This window comes from Capra hircus, chromosome 7 (assembly GCF_001704415.2).
Source record: "Capra hircus breed San Clemente chromosome 7, ASM170441v1, whole genome shotgun sequence".
Classification (NCBI taxonomy): Eukaryota; Metazoa; Chordata; class Mammalia; order Artiodactyla; family Bovidae; genus Capra; species Capra hircus.
This window is the reverse complement of record NC_030814.1, coordinates 70,468,001-70,487,281: the sequence shown is the minus strand read 5'-3', so window position 1 is coordinate 70,487,281 and position 19,281 is coordinate 70,468,001. Positions and strand designations below refer to the sequence as shown.

Sequence of the window (19,281 nt, the reverse complement as noted above, 5' to 3'; positions counted from 1 at the left end):
AAAAAAAAGTTGATGAGTCTTTTCCTTCTGCCTCATCTCAATCAGAAAAAAGTCACAAGAAAATATTTTTTTCATGTATAATTGAATCCATCTGGTTGAAGAGTCAACACCAGGGTGTAGTAACATGACACGTTGTCATGTCTGTTATGGTTTTCAAATCACTGCCTTTGATTTCCTCTATGAAATCTTTCCTTATTGTTCCTCAGTAGCATCTTGAACAGAGCCCATCATATGCATACAGCTTTGATTATACTGTTCAGTTTGACAACTCTGACCTTGTATCCAATTCTGACCCCAGCAGGTAGGGGGCCTAATGTGGGGAGGGGGTCATTCTGCCTCTGAAAACTTCCTGCTGCTCTACTCTCACAGGCTCTTGCCTCAGTGCTGAGGCAAGAAGAGGAGACAAGAGGGAGGGTGCAGCCACAGCCTCCCCGAATCCTCCCTATTCCTCAGTTCCCCCAGCCTTGGCTGAGCTCCTAATCTCTGCTCATCCTGTCCGTGCCAGGCCAGCCCAGCACTCCTTTGATTCTGGATTCCTTCACTTGGCAGACAGCATGCTTAGAAGGGATCCAGTAAAGTGACTTAATTTTGGCTAGCTTCCCAGATGTTCTTTTGACCCATAGTAAATTCATATGTGTGTGCATAGAGTGCAGACTGGGCATGCTGTCTTCAGGGACCACATCTCCCTGTCTCCTCTTCCTCTGGGTGGATCAAACAAGATGCTATGCTCTTCTTGCAGTCATCACCGAAAATTGCATGATTCTTTGAGGGCTGGATTAGGGGAGTGGCAAGTACTTCCACCAGAGAGGGTTATTGCCTCTCACTGCATGCATTAAAACACCCAAAACCTTGGGGACTCCCTCCCAGTTTCCTTCCCATCCTCTATCCCCCAAAGGAAATGATCTCGTTTAACCTATAAATAAATAAATATCTTATTTCATCCATTTCTTTTATTTACAGTTTATTCTCAGCATGCGTTAGTTACATAAAGTGAAAAATTATGAATAATCAAAGTATAATGATGCAGACTCAAAAATAGATATTCAACACAAAAAAATACAACCATAAAAGCAGGTTAACTCATGCACACATAGCAGCATAGATACAGCAAGTGCTTGCTTTTTCATTTGAAAATGGTGGCCATATCATACACTAGAATGCCTCAGTTTATCAGTGCCTGAGAGCCAAAATTCATTTGTAAAAAGGTTTTTCACATTGACACTGTTGAAAAAGATAGATTTTTCTGAATTAAGCCTCCTCTCAGGCTTCTTGCCAGTTTCTAACACCTAAAAACTGATACAGAAAGTATTATAAATGTAACTACACTGATTCTTAAAGGTTAAAAAAGTATCTCTCAAAATAATTTAAAAGAATTATTGCAAACAGTAATGCTGGTGCTCTCCCGGATCTACTCCAGCATGAGCATCTCTAGTTCTGCTTCTGCAGCCTTAACCACACTGCCATCCTCTGCTTGCTTCCTTCCCTGATTCTTCTACTGGTAGCTCCACCCCGGCTCCAGGCAGCTTTGTATCTTCTAACGGTGCCTCCCAAAGACTTGGTCTGAAGCTCAGTCCCACCTGGGCCAAGACTCAGGACACTCCCAACACTGATGAGGCTTGGGGGGCTCCTCCTCCAGCCAACAGACCCCTCTATACTGGTTGCCACAGTTCACGTCAGGGTGAGCAACTCTTACCATCGTCTTCTTTCCCAGCAACAGTTTGGAGAAGATTTTGTAGACAAAGTTCCAAAACAACATTATTGCTGGCACTCCTGTGTCATGTGACTGCTGCTATGTCCCTGGATGTTCTCTAGACGTTCCCTGGAGTGGGCCTTTGGAGAAGAGCAGTCAGCAAGAGACCTGGGAGAACCCTAGGACTGAGAAACAGAGATGCAGCTGGTGAGCTGGGCAGCACGGGGTACTGGTTGGAGTCTTTGTGGGTCCTGAATCTGGATATAGAACATAAACCCCACACAAGATGGGGCCCAGCTGTAATCTGTCTTCTACTAATCTGGAAGTCCACAACCTTATTGGAAGGCCAGGTACAGACCACCATTCTAACTGTCACTTGTTACTCTCAGTAGGTCAAAAGTAAGTGTAAGTAAGTGTTAGTCACTTAGTCGTGCCCGAGTTTTTGCAACCCCATGGACTGCAGCCCACCAGGCTCCTCCGTCCATGCGATTTTCCAGGCAAGGATACTGTGAGTGGGTTGCCATTTCCTTCTCCAGCGGATCTTCCCAACGCAGGGATCTAACCCTGGTCTCCTGCACTGCAGGCAGATTCTTTACTGACTGATCTACACGGGCAAAGGAGCATGAAACAAACAAACAAAAAAAAACCAGTGAAAGGAAACGAGTCATTTAAATGGAATTAGGTCCCTCTGTTGGCAGTCAGGGTAGGGAACCTCAGACACAGTAACCTAGACTTCAGATTTCTGCTCTGCAATATAAAAAGCTTAGAAGCATGATTCTCATTCTTACAATAAGAAAATAACTGAAAACACTGAAAAAATATCTCAGATCTGTCAGAGTATTGAAGTCACAAGGAAAACTGTTTCCCTGAAAACTAGGGAGATAGGAAGATACAGAAAATCACAGCTTCTAGGTAAAACTGCACAACTCAGAGGAGATTCACACCTAATCAAAACTCACCATTTTTTTAGATAAGACCACTCATCTGGTGTCAGTTTACTCAAGCTCAGGTTCTTTACATCTCAATGCAGAAGTGATTCAGTGAGATAAAATGATAGGTAAGAAGTAGATTTATTTAGAGAGACACACATTTCATAGACAGAATGCAGTCCATCTCAAAAGGTGAGAGTGGCCCAGAAAAAAGAGGTGGTTAGTTTTTATGAATTGGGTAATTTCATAGGCTAATAAATAGAAGGGTTATTCCAACTGTCTTGGAGAAGGGGTGGAGATTTCCAGAAATAAGGCCTGACCTTTTATGGTCTGCTTCAGAATTATCATGTTTCCTATAAGTGTATCTTTTAGCATATGCTACTGTACAATGAGTGTATAATGAGGCTTAAGGTCTACTGGAAGTCTAAGCTTCTACCATCTTAGGCCTAGTTAGTTCTAACCAGTTAATGTTGTATCCTCAACAGTTATGTCATTCTTTAAGGATTGTCCCTGATTCCTTCCCTCTTGTTTCACAGGCTGTCCAAGTGGAGAAGCCTGCTGGTGGAGAGTATAGGAACACAAACTGTAATTAACCGAGTGCTAGAGACAGTGGAGTAGGGCATGGTAACCCACTCCAGTAGACAGAGACAGCAGTGGAATAGCTTGAGAGTTTAAAACTCAAGGGGACAGCAGTTTTAGTTACCCCATCCACTTTCTTGAGTTTTACCTTCAGGATCCGCACTAAGTTCTCACTGTGAGGACTGGAGGAAAATTCACTCTTCCATCAGGAACAACCATTTTGAAATCTTCCAGGGCACTCATGTATCTGATAAGGAGATTTAATCCAAAAAAATAGAAAGAATTCATACAAGTCAGTAGCAAAAAACTAAACAATACAATTTTAAAGTGTGGAAAGGATCTAAATATACATTTTCCAAAGAATACATGCAAATAGGTAACAGATATATGAAAAGATGTTTGACATCACTAATAAGGAAATGCCAATCAAAACCACAATGACCTATCACCTCATACTTGTCAGAATGGCTATAGTCAAAAATATAAAAAATAACAAATATTGGTAAAGATGTGAAGAAAAGGGAATCCTCATGCCTTGTTAGTGGAAATGTAAAATGGTGCAACCTCTATGGAAAACAATCTGGTGGGTCCTCAAAAAATTAAAAATATAGCTATCATATGATTCAGCAATTCCACTTCTGGTGTATTTATCCAAAGAAAATGAAAAGACTAACTCAAAAATAATCTTTACAACCCCATCCCTATTCACTGCACTATTATTTACAATAGCCAAGATATGAAAACAACCTGTCCATTGATGAATGAATGAATAAAAAAAGTGCTATTCCAGTCATAAAAAAATAAGGAAATCCTTCCATTTGTGACAACATGTATGGACTTTTGAGTGCATTAAGCTAAATAAAATAAGTCAGAGAGAGGAATACAGTATGATCTCACTTATATGTGAAATATATTTTTTTTTAAGGTAAAAGAAAGGAAAAGGTAGCCTAGATTTGGGGAAAGTAGGTTTCCAGAAAGGAGAGCTAGGATCTGTGGCCCCACACTCATGAAGTTATTAGCTCCAGAACCATGAAGGGACAGAGTCACAGCAGAATTCCTAGAGAAATATGGCAGTGATCCTAATTGACAAGAGAAGGAATGAGGAACACTAGAGACCCATGTGGCAGGCCAAAGACCTCTGCAAAATCATGTAGGATAAACAGGCATGGAGGGTCACTGGCCTCAGAGAGATGCACAGATGGCCCAGGACTGAGGCCCCTGTCATCCTACTTTCCGAAAACTGGAAGCTTCACCTGCAGCAGGTGCTTGGTAAATCTATCCACTGATAGATCTGACTGTTGTGTTCAAAGCTCAGAGGATGTCTTATGCTGAGGGGCTGAGGATCCACTGCGGGTCTTGTGGCCTAGCAGGAAGTGAAGGCAGAAGTGTGTGCACTAGGAACTGTGAAACTGAGAAGCCAAGTGAATGCATGATGGATTCCTACCTGAGCAGGGGTAAGGCTGGGGACAAGGATGATCTCTGAAAGGAAGAGAGACCTGAAAGATGTCTCAAGGCCTAGGAGAAAAGGCTAGAGTCGGTTGTCATTTCCTTCTCCAGGGGATCTTCCTGATCCCAGGGATCAAACCCACATCTCTTGAGTCTCCTGCAGTAACAGATAGATTCTTTTACCACTGTACCACCTGGGAAGCCCAGGAGAAAAGGCTAGAGAGAAGGAAAAGTCCAGTCCATGCCACTGAAACAAGGGAGCCCCCAAGAACCTGAAGATTACAGCAGTTGGAGTAAGATAAGTGACTGGAAGAGATGTAGGGGCAGGATGGAGAGGCCTTCAGTTCAGTTCAGTTCAGTCTCTCAGTCATGTCCGACTCTTTGCGAACCCATGAACTGCAGCACACCATGCCTCCCTGTCCATCACCAACAGCCAGAGTCCAACCAAACCCATGTCCATTGTTTCGATGACGCCATCCAACCATCTCAGCCTCTGTTGTCCCCTTCTCCTGCTGCCCTCAATCTTTCCCAGCATCAGGGTCTTTTCAAATGAGTCAGCTCTTTGCATCAGGTGGTCAAAGTATTGGATTTCAGCTTCCACATCAGTCCCTCCAATGATCACCCAGGATTGATTTCCTTTAGGATGGACTGGTTGGATCTCCTTGCAATCCAAGGGATTCTCAAGAGTCTTCCCCAACACCACAGTTCAAAAGCATCAATTCTTTGGTGCTCAGCTTTCTTGGTAGTCCAGCTCTCACATCCATACATGACTACCGGAAAACCATAGCCTTGACTAGACAGACCTTTGTTAGCAAATTGATGTCTCTGATTTTTAATATACTGTCTAGGTTGGTCATAACTTTCCTTCCAAGGAGCAAGTGTCTTTTAATTTCACGGCTGCAATCACCATCTGCAGTGATTTTGGAGCCCCCCAAAATAAAGTCAGCCACTGTTTCCCCATCTATTTCCCATGAAGTGATGGGACCAGATGCCATGATCTTCGTTTTCTGAATGTTGAGCTTTAAGCCAACTTTTTCACTCTCCTCTTTCACTTTCATCAAGAGGCTCTTTAGTTCTTCTTCACTTTCTGCCATAAAGGTAGTGTCATCTGCATATCTGAGGTTATTGATATTTCTCCCAGCAATCTTGATTCCAGCTTGTGCTTCCTCCAGCCCAGCGTTTCTCATGATGTACTCTGCATAGAAGTTAAATAAGCAGGGTGACAATATACAGCCTTGATGTACTCCTTTTCCTATTTGGAACCAGTCTATTGTTCCATGTCCAGTTCTAACTGTTGCTTCCTGACCTGCATACAGATTTCTCAAGAGGCAGGTTAGGTGGTCTGGTATTCCCATCTCTTTCAGAATTTTCCACAGTTTATTGTGATCCACACAGTCAAAGGCTTTGGCATAGTCAATAAAGCAGAAAGATGGTTTTTTGGAATGCTCTTGCTTTTTCCATGATCCAGCAGATGTTGGCAATTTAATCTCTGGTTCCTCTGCCTTTTCTGAATCCAGCTTGAACATCTGGAAGTTCACAGTTCACATATAGCTGAAGCCTGGCTTGGAGAATTTTGAACATTACTTTACTAGCGTGTGAAATAAGTGCAATTGTACGGTAGTTTGAGCATTCTTTGGCATTGCCTTTTTTGGGGATTGGAATGCAAACTGACCTTTTCCAGTCCTGTGGCCACTGCCGAGTTTTCCAAATTTGCTGATATATTGAGTGCAGCACTTTCACAGCATTATTTTTTAAGATTTGAAATAACTCAATGGGAATTCCATCACCTCCTCTAGCTTTGTTTGTAGTGATGCTTCCCAAGGCCCACTTGACTTCACATTCCAGGATGTCTGGCTCTAGGTGAGTGTGAGTGATCATACCTTTTTGATTGTCTGGGTCTGTTAGGTCCCTACCATTTCTGTTCTTTATTTTTCCCATTTTTGCATGAAATGTTCCCTTGGTCTATCTCTAATTTTCTTGAAGAGATCTCTAGTCTTTCCCTTTCTATTGTTTTCCTCTATGTCTTTGCATTGATCACTGAGGAAGGCTTTCTTATCTCTCCTTGCTATTCTTTGGAACTCTGCATTTGAAGGGATATATCTTTCCTATTCTCCTCTGCCTTTCACCTTTCTTCTTTTCACAGCTATGGACAGAGATTTGTGACATTGTACAGGAGAGGCTTTGGGGACATAAGAAGATAGTTAGGTGTTCCCCAAGAGGTAATATAAGACCATGGCAGATAGGTCACATCCACAATGAAAATCAGATTGTCACTTTTAAGTATTCTTTCTGGGTTCAGAAGCTAGAAAATATAAAGTGAGTGTAGGTCACAGAGATAAAAACCAAACTTATGGTTATCAAAGGGAAAAGGTGGGAGGGAGAAATTAGAAGTTTGGCATTAACATATACACACTACTATATATAATATAGGTAACTAATAAGAACCTACCGTATAGCACAGGGAACTATATCCAAAATTTTATAATAACCTATAAGGGAAAAGAATCTGAAAAAGAATATCAATACATATGTATAACTGAATCACTGTTCTATATACCTGAAAATAACACAACATTGTAAATTAACTATACCTCAGTAAAAAAATTTTAAGTCAGGGTAGGCACTTGCACCATTGGAGGGAATATAAATGATAGAGCCACCATGGAAGGCTGTATGGAGTTTCCTTTCAACACTAGGAATAAAACTACCATGTGTGTGCACTAAGTTGCTTCAGTCCTATCTGGTTCTGACCCTTTGGGCTGTAGCCCACCAGGCTGCTCTGTCCATGGGATTCTGGGAAAAATTCTAGAGTGGGTTGCCATGCCCTCCTCTAGGGGATCTTCCCAACCCAGGAATCAAACCCATTTCTCATATCTCCTTCACTGGCAGGTGGTTTCTTCACCACCAATGTCAGTTTTAATGATGTGGATGAACCTAGAGCCTGTTCAACAGAGGGAAGTAAGTCAGAAAGAGAAATATAAATATTGTATATTAACACATATATATGGAATCTAGAAAGATGGTACGTATGAATTAATTTTCAGGGCAGCAATAGAGAAACTGTGGAAAATTCTGAAAGAGATGGGAATACCAGACCACTTGACCTACCTCCTGAGAAATCTGTATGCAGGTCAAGAAGCAACAGTTAGAACTGGACATGGAACAAAAGACTGGTTCCAAATAGGAAAAGGAGTACATCAAGGCTGTATATTGTCACCCTGCTTATTTAACTTATATGCAGAGCACATCATGAGAAATGCTGGACTGGAAGAAACACAAGCTGGAATCAAGATTGCTGGGAGAAATATCAATAACCTCAGATATGCAGATGACACTACCTTTATGGCAGAAAGTGAAGAGGAACTAAAAAGCCTCTTGATGAAAATGAAAGAGGAGAGTGAAAAAGTTGGCTTAAAACTCAACACTCAGAAAATGAAGATCATGGCATCTGGTCCCATCACTTCATGGCAAATAGATGGGAAAACAATGGAAACAGTGACAAACTTTATCTTTTGGGGCTCCAAAATCACTGCAGATGGTGATTGCAGCCATGAAATTAAAAGACGCTTGCTTCTTGGAAGAAAAGTTATAACCAACTTAGCATATTAAAAAGCAGAGACATCAATTTGCCAACAAAGGTCTGTCTAGTCAAGGCTATGGTTTTTCCTGTGGTCATGTACGGATGTGAGAGTTGGACTACAAAGAAAGCTGAGCACCAAAGAATTGATGCTTTTGAACTGTGGTGTTGGGGAAGACTCTTGAGTCTCTTGGACTGCAAGGAAATCCAACCAGTCCATCCCAAAGGAAATCAGTCCTGAATATTCATTGGAAGGACTGATGCTGAAGCTACACTGCTTTGGCTACTTGATGCAAAGACTCATTGGAAAAGACCCTGATGCTGGGAAAGATTGAAGGCAGGAGAAGGGGAAGACAGAGGCTGAGATGGTTGGACGGCATCACCAACTCAATGGACATGAATTTGAGTAAACTCCAGGAATTGGTGATTGACAGGGAGACCTGGTGGGCTGCAGTCCATGGGGTCACAAAGAGTCAGACAGGACTGAGCAACTGAACTGAACTGCATGGAGAAACAGACATAGAGAACAGAATTATGGACATGGGGAGGGGAGAAGAGAGAGGGTGAGGTATGTGGAGAGAGTAACATGGAAACTTACATTACCATGTGTAAACTAGATAGCCAATGGGAATTTGCTGTATGACTCAGGGAACTCAAACAAGGGCTCTTTGACAATCTAGAGTGGTGGGATGGGGAGGGAGATTCGGGAGGGAGGGGACATGGGTGTACCTGTGGCCGATTCTTGATATGACAGAAAACAACAAAATTATGTAAAGCAATAATTCTTCAGTTAAAAAATAAAATTTAATATATATTAATAAGTAAAAAAAAAAAAGGATGCATTTGAGCCAGTTCTAATGAGGTGGATAAACCTAGAGTCTATAATACAGAGTGAAGTCAGTCAAAAAGAGAAAAATATATATTAACACATATGGGATCTAGAAGGATGGTACTGATGAGCCCATCTGCAGGGAAGCAATGGAGCCACAGACATAGAGAACAGGCTTATGGACATAGGCAGTGGGGAGGAAGGCTCTAGGGTGGGATGAATGGAGAGAGTAGCATGGAAACACACGCACTGCCATATGTAAAGTAGATAGCCAAAGGGAATTTGTTATATGACTCAGGGAATCCTGGTGGCTCAGATGGTAAAGAATCTGCCTGCAACATAGGTGACCCAGGGTCCATCCCTGGATTTGGAAGATCCCCTGGAGAAGGACATGGCAACCCACTCCAGCATTCTTGCCTGGAGAATTCCACGGACAGAGTGTCCTGGTGGGCTACAGTCTGTGGAGTCACAAAGAGTCGGACATGACTGAGCGACTAACATGTTTTGCTTCTCAGAACACTCAAACTGGAGCTCCGTAACAACCTAGAAGGGTGGGGTGGGGTGGGAAGTGAGGGAGAGGTTCAAGAAGGAAAGGACAGATGTATACCTATGGCTGATTCATGTTGATGTATGGCAGAAACAAACACAGTGTGGCTTAGTCACTCCAGTTGTGTCTGACTGTGACCCCATGGACAGTAGCTCACCAGGCTCCTCTGTCCATAGGATTCTCCGGGCAAGAATACTGAGTGCATTGCCATGCCCTCCTCCAGGGGATCTTCCCCACCCAGGGACAGAACCCAAGTCTCCTGCATTGCAGGTATATTCTTTACAATCTGAGCCACCAGGGAGGCCCAAACAAAATATTGTAAAGCAATTATCATTCAATTAAAATAAATAAACTAAAAAAACGAAGGTAGGGAGACAGGGCAGGAGAAAAGTTCTCAGGTATAGGCAAAAGGGAGTGTTGGCTTGGAAGAATGGTGAGAGTAACCGGGACATCTAAGAAGCACTTCAAACATAACCTGAGGACAAATGAGCTTTTGATGTCCCACCCTCTCCCAACCAGCTTGCTCCCTGCCCTTGCATCTCATGCATGCTCTTACTCAGTTGCGTCTGACTCTTTTCAACTTTATGGACTGTAACCCACCAGGCTTTGTCCATGGAATTTTCCAGGCAAGAATGCTGGAGTGAGTTACCATTTCCAGCTCCAGGGGATCTTCCCTACCCAAGGATCGAATCTGCATCTCTTGCATCTCCTGCATTGGCAGGTGGATTCTATATCACTGCACCACCTGGGAAGCCCTCCCTACCCGTGCTAACTCACTTCACTTCTTCCTGTTGCTCAAGATCTTGGTGCCATCTTTAACTCTTCTTTGTCATATTTCAGCCTAGCCTATCCACAAATTCTCAGCTTTACTGGCCCAATCACTCCAGAATTGAATCACTTCTTATCATGTGGTCTGAGACATCTTTGGCACCTAGAATGCGGCAGTAGCTCCCCTTAGCCTCCCGGTTTGCCTTTGGACTTTTCTGTTTTGACAAGCTATTCCCTCTCAGGCTGCTGAAATACAGTGCTGAGCCCATTGTCTGAGCCTCCCCTGCAGCCATCACTTCTTCCAAAACCATCCAGAATGTGCTCTGGCTAGTGCAGCCAGACTTACATTGAAGAGCTTTCTGTTTTGTTTGGGGAACAGTGAGGCCTGTCACTTAACTCAAGTAGAGATTGTATATCAAAGCTTGCCCTGGCCACTGTTTTGCCACCTTCCCACCACCCTGGAGGTGTTCAAAAGCTTTTTGGCTGTGTGGGCCCTTAGACTGAATCCTATCACCTCCTATCTCCAACTTGAACCATTTTCACAAGGAATTCTGTTTCTGCTCTTGAGAGGGTACCTGCCCCATTCTAGTTGTGGTCACTCACGTTTTACTTGAGGTTCAGCAGCTCCTCCAGGCTGTGGAAGTGGATGGGGCTTCTGGAGGTTTTGCTCCAGAGGGACCCTGAGCCACTGTGGATCTACCAGTTACAAATAGAGCAGCCTGTGCTTCTCCGGCAGCCCTCTCTCCCTGCATCTTCTACAAGACTCCATGAGAGACTATGTAGGGAGATATCAATTGGCCACGTGGTTGTGGTCAAACTCTCTTGCCCCACTCCACTCATGTCCTACAGCTGGGATCATTTGTGGCACTGAGCATGCGCATCGTGGTGTGATATATATAAGCAGCACCTGAAACACTCTTGGAGAGTGAGTCAAGATGGTGGCATTGTTTTTGACAGCTGTTAGAGAGTAAAGCATGTCTGCCTTGCTGCTGTGAATAATGTTTGCAGTTCCTACTGCTCCTCGGACCTTCTTTCAGCTTCCCAGCTGGACCCTTGCCTACCCTGGGTTCAGCAAACAGTGAGATGCAGCAAGACAGACCATATCAGGTGTTTGCTGTTGGTGTGGGTGTAAAGAGGAGCCCATATCAGAGCTCACTAAGGGCTAGGCACTGCAGACCAAAGATGAATATTGCTCTTAAGAAGGCCAGGCTACAAAGAGACAGCTGGAAATAGTCACAAATCAGTAGGCAAGGCCCCAAGACAAAGAGGCACAGTCAGGATGGGCAGATCCTTGGAAGCTCCCATAGCATGCAGTGCTGGAACTAGTCTTTACCATTTAGGATGCTTCAGAACTTTCCTGGGGCTTTCACAAATACAGATCCATGACTCCCAGCCCCAAATAATCTTATTCAGGAGTCAGGAGAACTCACAGGTTTAATGGGTTCAGGGTGATTCTGACTTAGGTGGATCTATTTTAGAAGCCTGGAGACTCAGACTGCTGTGGGGAGGGGAGCAATGGGCTGATGGTCATCAGCCAAGGAAGGTTACCAGGGAAGGTTTGGAGCCCCAGTATATTTCCTAGCAGTTCTGGTGGGTCTGGATAAGCAGTATACAAGTAGTATAGATGGGGAAGGAAAAGTGAAACTAAAAGGCAGTTGTGCTCAACAGATGTCCCAAGATGCATGTAAAAGGACAACACTGTCCCAAATGTTCTCTAGGAGTGAAGGTCCTGGTACCTTCCAGGAGACTCAGTGACAGCTGATCTTTCAATCACTTCTCTAGAACAGATTAATCCTTCCCTTATGTCCCTCCTTCTTGGGATCTAACAGTCCAGTGCTCAGCTTTCAGCAACTCCGCATTGGCACCGTCTTCCCAACTGTAGCACAAACATGAGGCTCACTGTCTTCCAAATTCAGTCCTGCCTCACCCTTAGAACCACCAACTGCTGCTCTTTGAGCTACAAGAAAGACTCACACAGGATATGAATCTTGGAGATATTAATTTTTTTTAACTGCATGAAGAGTTTCAGAACAAGGAATAGAAAAATCTCACCCAGACCAGGTGAGGTCAAAACTTGCTGGTGGTTAAGACCCCACATTTCCATTGCAGGGGCCACAGGTTCAATGCCTATTCTGGGAACTAAGATCCCACATGCCCCACGGTGCAGCCAAAATAAAACAAAAACTTGCTGGATGTCAAACTCCAAGGATGGTACCTTACTCCTCTCCTCCCCACCTCCACTACTCTATTGGTGATTTTTTTTCTAGATGGGGAAAAAGTGGAAACAGTGACAGATTTTCTTGGGCTCTAAAATCACCACAGACCATGACTGTGGCTGTGAAATTAAAAGATGTTTGCTTCTTCGAAGATAAGCTATGACAAACCTAGACAGCATATTAAAACTCAGAGATATCACTTTGCCAACACAGGTCTGTATAGTCAAAGCTATGGTTTTTCCAGCAGTCATGTATGGACTTGAGAGTTGGACCATAAAGAAGGCTGAGCACTGAAGAACTGATGCTTTTGAATTGTGGTGTTGGAGAGTTCCTTGGACAGCAAGTTGATCAAATCAGTTAATCCTAAAGGAAATCAACCCTGAATATTTATTGGAGGGATTGATGTGGAAGCTGAAGCTCCAGTACTTTGGCCACCTAATGTGAAGAGCCATTTCATTGGAAAAGACCCTGATGCTGGGCAGGAGAAGGGGGCAGCAGAGGATGAGACAGTTGGATGGATTCACTGACTCACATGAACGTCTGAGCAAGCCCCAGGAGATAGTGAAGGATGGGGAAGCCTGGTATGCTGTTGTCCATGGGGTCACAAAGAGTTGGACATGACTTAGCAACTGAATAACAACAACAAAGAAATAGTTGGGAAGGATACCCACTGCTTCTGCTAGTTAGCAGGCAGAGCATGGAGCCACAAAGTAGAAAGTAAGATTAAAGGTGGAGGAAACTGAGGTCACTGACAGTCCAAATTGCTAATGGACTGGAAATGCAAGATGAAAGACAAGTGCTGGTTACATGGACGCCAGGAGAGAGCAGTACACAGGTACTTACTTAGGGAAGAAAGTAGGATGGCAGGCACCGAGTGCAGGGCTGGAGGAGATGGGAGGGGCTGGAGGCAAAGACTGGTCCAGTGGGCTAGGGAGAGGACAGAAAGTGGATGAACTTAGTCTTGTTCCTTAGCATTTACTAGAAGTAAGGGGACTTCCCTGGTAATGCATTGGTTAAGACTCTGTGCACCCAGTGCAGGGGATGTGGATTTGATTCCTGGTCAGGGAACTAAGATCCCACATGCTGTACAGCCAACTAACCTTGCAAGTTCTGAAGGCTGTGTGCCACAACTAGAGAGTCTGTGCACCACAACAAAAGATCCCGCTTGACACAATGAAGATCTCATGTGCTGCAACTAAGACCTGATGCAGCCGAGTAAATAAAAAAAAAATAAAAATGAAAGTTAAGCTTACTCTGCCAGCTAAAGAACAGCAACCAGCTGAGGTGCATGCTGAAGCAAAGGGAATGCAGGATGGGTAGTAGAAAGTAGTGATAAATGCCAGCTACAACCACACAACTGGTCACAGAAATGAGGACTAAAAGTGTTATAAGTATTTCCTTATTTTGTTGTACATGTCTGTGTTATATATACATAAATTAGCAAATATCTTTTTATTTCCTTTCTTCTTCTCTTAACACTCTTAAGATAAGCTGTATTGACTTTGTGTCAGTACTTCAGTATTTCTAGGGCTTCCCAGGTGGCCCTAGTGATAAACAACCTGCCTGCCAATGCAGCAAAGATTTAAGAGATGTGGGTTCAATCCCTGGGTCGGGAAGATCCCCTAAAGGGCATGGCAACCTACTGCAGTATTCTTGCCTGCAGAATCCCATGGACTGAGGATCCTGGAGGGCAAGGGTTCATAGTGTGGCAACTTAGCACACGCAAAAAAGTGTAAGGGGTGGTGAATGGGGTTTTTCCCTTGGGATTTAGGGCTTTTCCTTTCTCCAGATTTCCCTGGTGGCTCAGATGGTAAAGCGTCTGTCTACAATGAGAAGACCTGGGTTTGATCCCTGGGTCAGGAAGATCCCCTGGAGAAGGAAATGGCAATTCACTCCAGTACTATTGCCTGGAAAATCTACAGTCAATGGGGTCGCAAAGAGTCGGGCACAACTGAGAGACCTCACGTTCACTTTCTCCAGACATCGCACACCCTAAGGCAGCAGAAAGCTAGTGAGAGGCAACTGAGAGAGCATGGCCATGGGAGGCACTCAGCTTCTAAATGAAGAGTGAAAGGGGCATACCAAGAAGGCACTGGGGCAGGCTTTGCATGGGGGCTGAACCAAGCACCCCTGAAGCAGTGATTCTCTAAACACAGGTGGCTCACCTGCGCTACCACCTCCCTGCAGGTTTTTGGACAAATGACTTCCTGATCTTACACTTGATGTACTCAGAATCTCTGAAGGAAGACCTGCAAATCTGCTCCATCAGCAAGCAACCTAGGTGACTTTTAAGCAGTCAGCTTGAAAAGATCCTTTGATCGAGATTTCCCTGGCAGTCCAGTGGTTAAGAATCTGTTTCCACTGCAGGTTCTATCCCTAGTGGGGGAACTAAGATCCCACATGCTGTGCAGTGTGGCCAAAAAAAAAAAAAAAAAACCCAAAACAAAAACATTAAACCAATTAAACAAAGAAAAAATTAAATCCCCCAAAAACAAAAAGATTTCTCCAGTCTGTTTACAGTGTGTTCTGGGAAGAGAGGCCTACACTGTTCTCTGCTGCTATCTTAGTTGATTCAGTGAGTCATTTCCGTTTGCTCACCCTGCTGCGGGATTTGAAGGGAATAGGCAAGAGGTCATTGCAAGCAATGGTTTCAAACTTCAGCTGTGTGTCAGAATCACATGGATACCTTTTGTATTGAACTGAAGATTTACAATATTGGGTCTGTTTGGACTCTTTTCCATTATAGGTTATGACAAGATAGTGACATATGCTATGTAGTTCCATGTCCTATACAGTAAAAACTTGTTTGGGCTTCCCTTGTGGCTCAGAGGTTAAAGCATCTGCCTGCAGTGCAGGAGACCTGGGTTCAATCCCTGGGTCAGGAAGATCCCCTGGAGAAGGAAATGGCAACCCACTCCAGTATCCTTGCCTGGAGAATCCCATGGACAGGAGTCTGGTGGGCTACAGTCCACAGGGTCACAAAGAGTCGGACACAACTGAGCTACTTCACTTCACTAGTGTGTATCTATTAATCCCATAATCCAAATTCATCCCTCCCCTTTCCCTTTCCCTTTCCCTTTTGGAAACTATGAGTTTGCTTTCTATTTCTGTGAGTCTGTTCTGTTTTGTAAAATAGGTTGACTTGTATTATATTTTTTAGCTTCCACATATAAGTGATGAGATATATATTTGTCTTTCTCTACCTGACTTACTTCACTTAGTATGATAATTTCTAGGTCCATCCATATTGCTGCAAATGGCAGTATTTTCATTCTGTTTTATGACTGAGTAATATCCCATTGTATGTATATATACCATGAGTTCTTTATCCATCACATGAATCACATAAATCTTTTATAAGTTGCTTTGGCCATAACCCAGAGAAATTAAAATCAAAAGTTCACATTTGAGATCCAGATATCCCTGATAGGTCAGTTGGTGAGGAATCCGCCTGGAATGCAAAAGACTCCAGTTTGATTCCTGAGTCAGGAAGATCCCCTGGAGAAGGGAAAGGCTATCCTCTCCAGTATTCTGGCCGGAGAATTCCATGGACTGTATAGTCCATGGGGTCACAAAGAGTCAGACACAACTGAGACTTTCACTAAAAGCATTTAAGGCTTGTGAGTGACTGTAATGGGCATCCAAATAGGAGCACCATTGTACCAAAAGGGACCTTAACCCTTTTGGGACCTTAACCCTTTTGGTACCACGTATGCCCTCTCAAAATGTTTGAGATACGTTGAAAATTCATAGTATTGGGACTTCCCAGGTAGTCCAATGGTTAAGACTCTGTACTCCCAACGCAGGGGGCATGAGACTGATCCCTTTAAGGAACTAAGATCCTGCATGCCACATGGTGCACCCTCCATATACAAAGGAAAGCTATTATACTAATGCATGGTTATCAAAAATTAAAACAAATTTTATTTAGGTGGGCCATTTTTGAATGTCAAAATGGTCTTAAAACCATTAGTAATTCTATGTGTTTCAGACAAATAGTAACACATATTTGTTGTTTAGTTGCTAAGCCATGTCCAATTCTTTTGTGACCCCATGGACTGTAGCCCTCCAAGCTCCTCTGTCCATGGGATTTCCCAGGCAGGCAAGAATACTGGAGTAGGTTTCCATTTTCTTCTCCAGGATATCTTCCCAACCAAGGGATTAAACCCACATCTCTTGCATTGGCAGGCAGATTCTTTATCACTGAGCCACCAGGGAAGCCCAATATGTACTTATTAGATAGTAAATAAAAAAGATATAACAGTAAGCCTGATAAATGAAATAATTTCAAAGAAGTCACAAACACTATTTCAAGGTGTCTGCAACAATTGCAAGTAATCTGTAAATGGCTATGATTTCTGTTGGTGATATGAATACTATTGTGATTCCTAATTTCCAGAGAGCAGAGGCTTCTGCTGAGAGCTTATTATGAACACAAACCTCAGATGAGCTGTATCTCTGGGGTCCATCAGAGCAGCCAGCTCCATTCTCTCTTCATCTCCAGGTAAAAGAAATAGTTCTTCAATCAGAAATAATTTGATAAGTGGAAAGCTATCTCAAATTAAAAAGAATAATGAATAAACATTCTAGTTTTTCATCTTTTGGGGCCATTTCTATTTCTCCCATGAATTTCTGTCCACATTCCTGTCAAAATGTTATGTCTCTCTTTAGTAGCTCTTTATATATTAGAGATGTTAATTGATCTCTCTTTTGGTCAAAAATTAACAAAATTTACCCATTTGTCATTTATCTGTTTGCTTTATACTTGGGTGTCTTTGATAAACAGATATTATATTCAAAGATCAATCTTTGCAATTTCTTTAGGAAGATCTTTACCTTGTCAGTTGAAGGTGAACATATACCTTGGTTTACATGCTTGCTTTCAACTCCTTACTCTTTATTTTGAAATATAAGTAAAGAGGTTTATTTTCTAAATAGTAAACAAATTATTTTAACATTCACTATGGTGAGAAATACCAGGAAAGATAAAAGCAGCCTCTGACAACTTGAAACTGACCTCACGCCATCAGCTAGACCTTGATGTTCTTCTGTTGAACATAAACACAGAACAATATCAGACAAAGCCATCTGATAATGAAATAAAGTAAGAAAAAAGCAATTATACCAACCTTCTACGACACCCATCCCTCCAACCTCCCACCCCAACCCAAACACACACTTCAACACTTGTGCTGACAAAACCTATTACAGCCCAAGCCTAGAGGAAGCAGGGTCCTCCTGTTGTTCTGTCTGTCCCAGGACCCTGCTCACCTTACCTTCAGGCCCTCCTGATGTTCAACGTTTGGTGCTGATGTCCTTACCTTGACCAGAGAGAATGGGGCTATACTTCAAGCTTCCAATCCAGCATGTATGGGTCTTAGAAGTCACCACTCCATCCCAACAAATAAAAAAGCAGAACAAACTGAAAAATCAACAATTCTTAGATCTATCAGAGAAGTGAGGTTGTTACTGAAAGCTCAGCCTCTCTGTACTCTGGTGCAGAATCAAATCTCAGGAGAAGAGTTTTGGGTGAAGTAAAAAAGGATAGCTTTATTGCTTTGCCAGGCTAAGAGAGATACACAGCACTTAAGCATTGAAAAACTACACATCTCAACTCCAGAGAACTTGATGAGGATTTTATAACAGTATGTCAGAGGTGGGGTCTCTGACACGATTAGGGCGTGAGCAGGGCCTTCACTACTTAGTCTCAACTCAGGTCTCCTAATCTTGATGAGCTTCTCTAGTCCCTTTAATCTTGCCTCAGGTGATTTGTTGACTCAATCACTCAGTCTGACTCTTTGTGACCCCATGAACTGCAGCACGCCAGGCCTCCCTGTTCATCACCAACTCCCAGAGCCTACCCAAACTCATGTCCATTGAGTCGGTGAGGCCATCCAACCACCTCATCCTCTGTCATCCCCTTCTTCTCCTACCCTCAATCTTACCCAGCATCAGGGTCTTTTCAAATGAGTCAGGTCTTTGCATCAGGTGGCCAAAGTACTGGAGTTTCAGCTTCAACATTAGTCCTTCCAAAGATCACCCAGGATTGATCTCCTTTAGGTTGGATCTCCTTGCAGTCCAAGGGACTTGCAAGAGTCTTCTCCAACACCACAATTCAAAGGCATCAATTCTTTGGTGCTCAGCTTTATTTATAGTCCAACTCTCACATCCATACATGACTACTGGAAAAATCATAGCCTTGACTAGATGGATCTTTGTTGGCAAAGTAATGTCTCTGTTTTTCAATATGCTATCTAGGTTGGTCATAACTTTCCTTCTAAAGAGTAAGCATCTTTTAATTTCATGGCTGCAGTCACCATCTGCAGTGATTTTGGAGCCCAGAAAAATAAAGTCTGACACTGTTTCCACTGTTTCCCCATCTATTTCCCACGAAGTGATAGGACTAGATGTCATGATCTTCGTTTTCTGAATGTTGAGCTTTAAGCCAACTTTTTCACTCTCCTCTTTCACTTTCATCAAGAAGCTCTTTAGTTCTTCTTCACTTTCTGCCATAAGGGTGGTGTCATCTGCATATCTGAGGTTATTGATATTTCTCCTGGTAATCTTGATTCCAGCTTGTGTTTCCTCCAGCCCAGCGTTTCTCATGATGTACTCTGCATAGAAGTTAAATAAGCAGGGTGACAATATTGGAACCAGTCTTTTGCTCCATGTCCAGTTCTAACTGTTTTTTCCTGACCTG

At 43.1% G+C, this 19,281-nt stretch overlaps 1 long non-coding RNA gene across 1 annotated transcript; it reads right to left on the bottom strand.

The window, feature by feature from the left end:
• Positions 1,028-17,118, bottom strand: LOC106502328. The gene is made up of 4 exons (XR_001918317.1): positions 17,022-17,118; positions 13,425-13,508; positions 3,347-3,445; positions 1,028-1,875 (listed from the first exon to the last, which is right to left on the bottom strand). It is a non-coding gene; the product is annotated as an uncharacterized LOC106502328 (long non-coding RNA).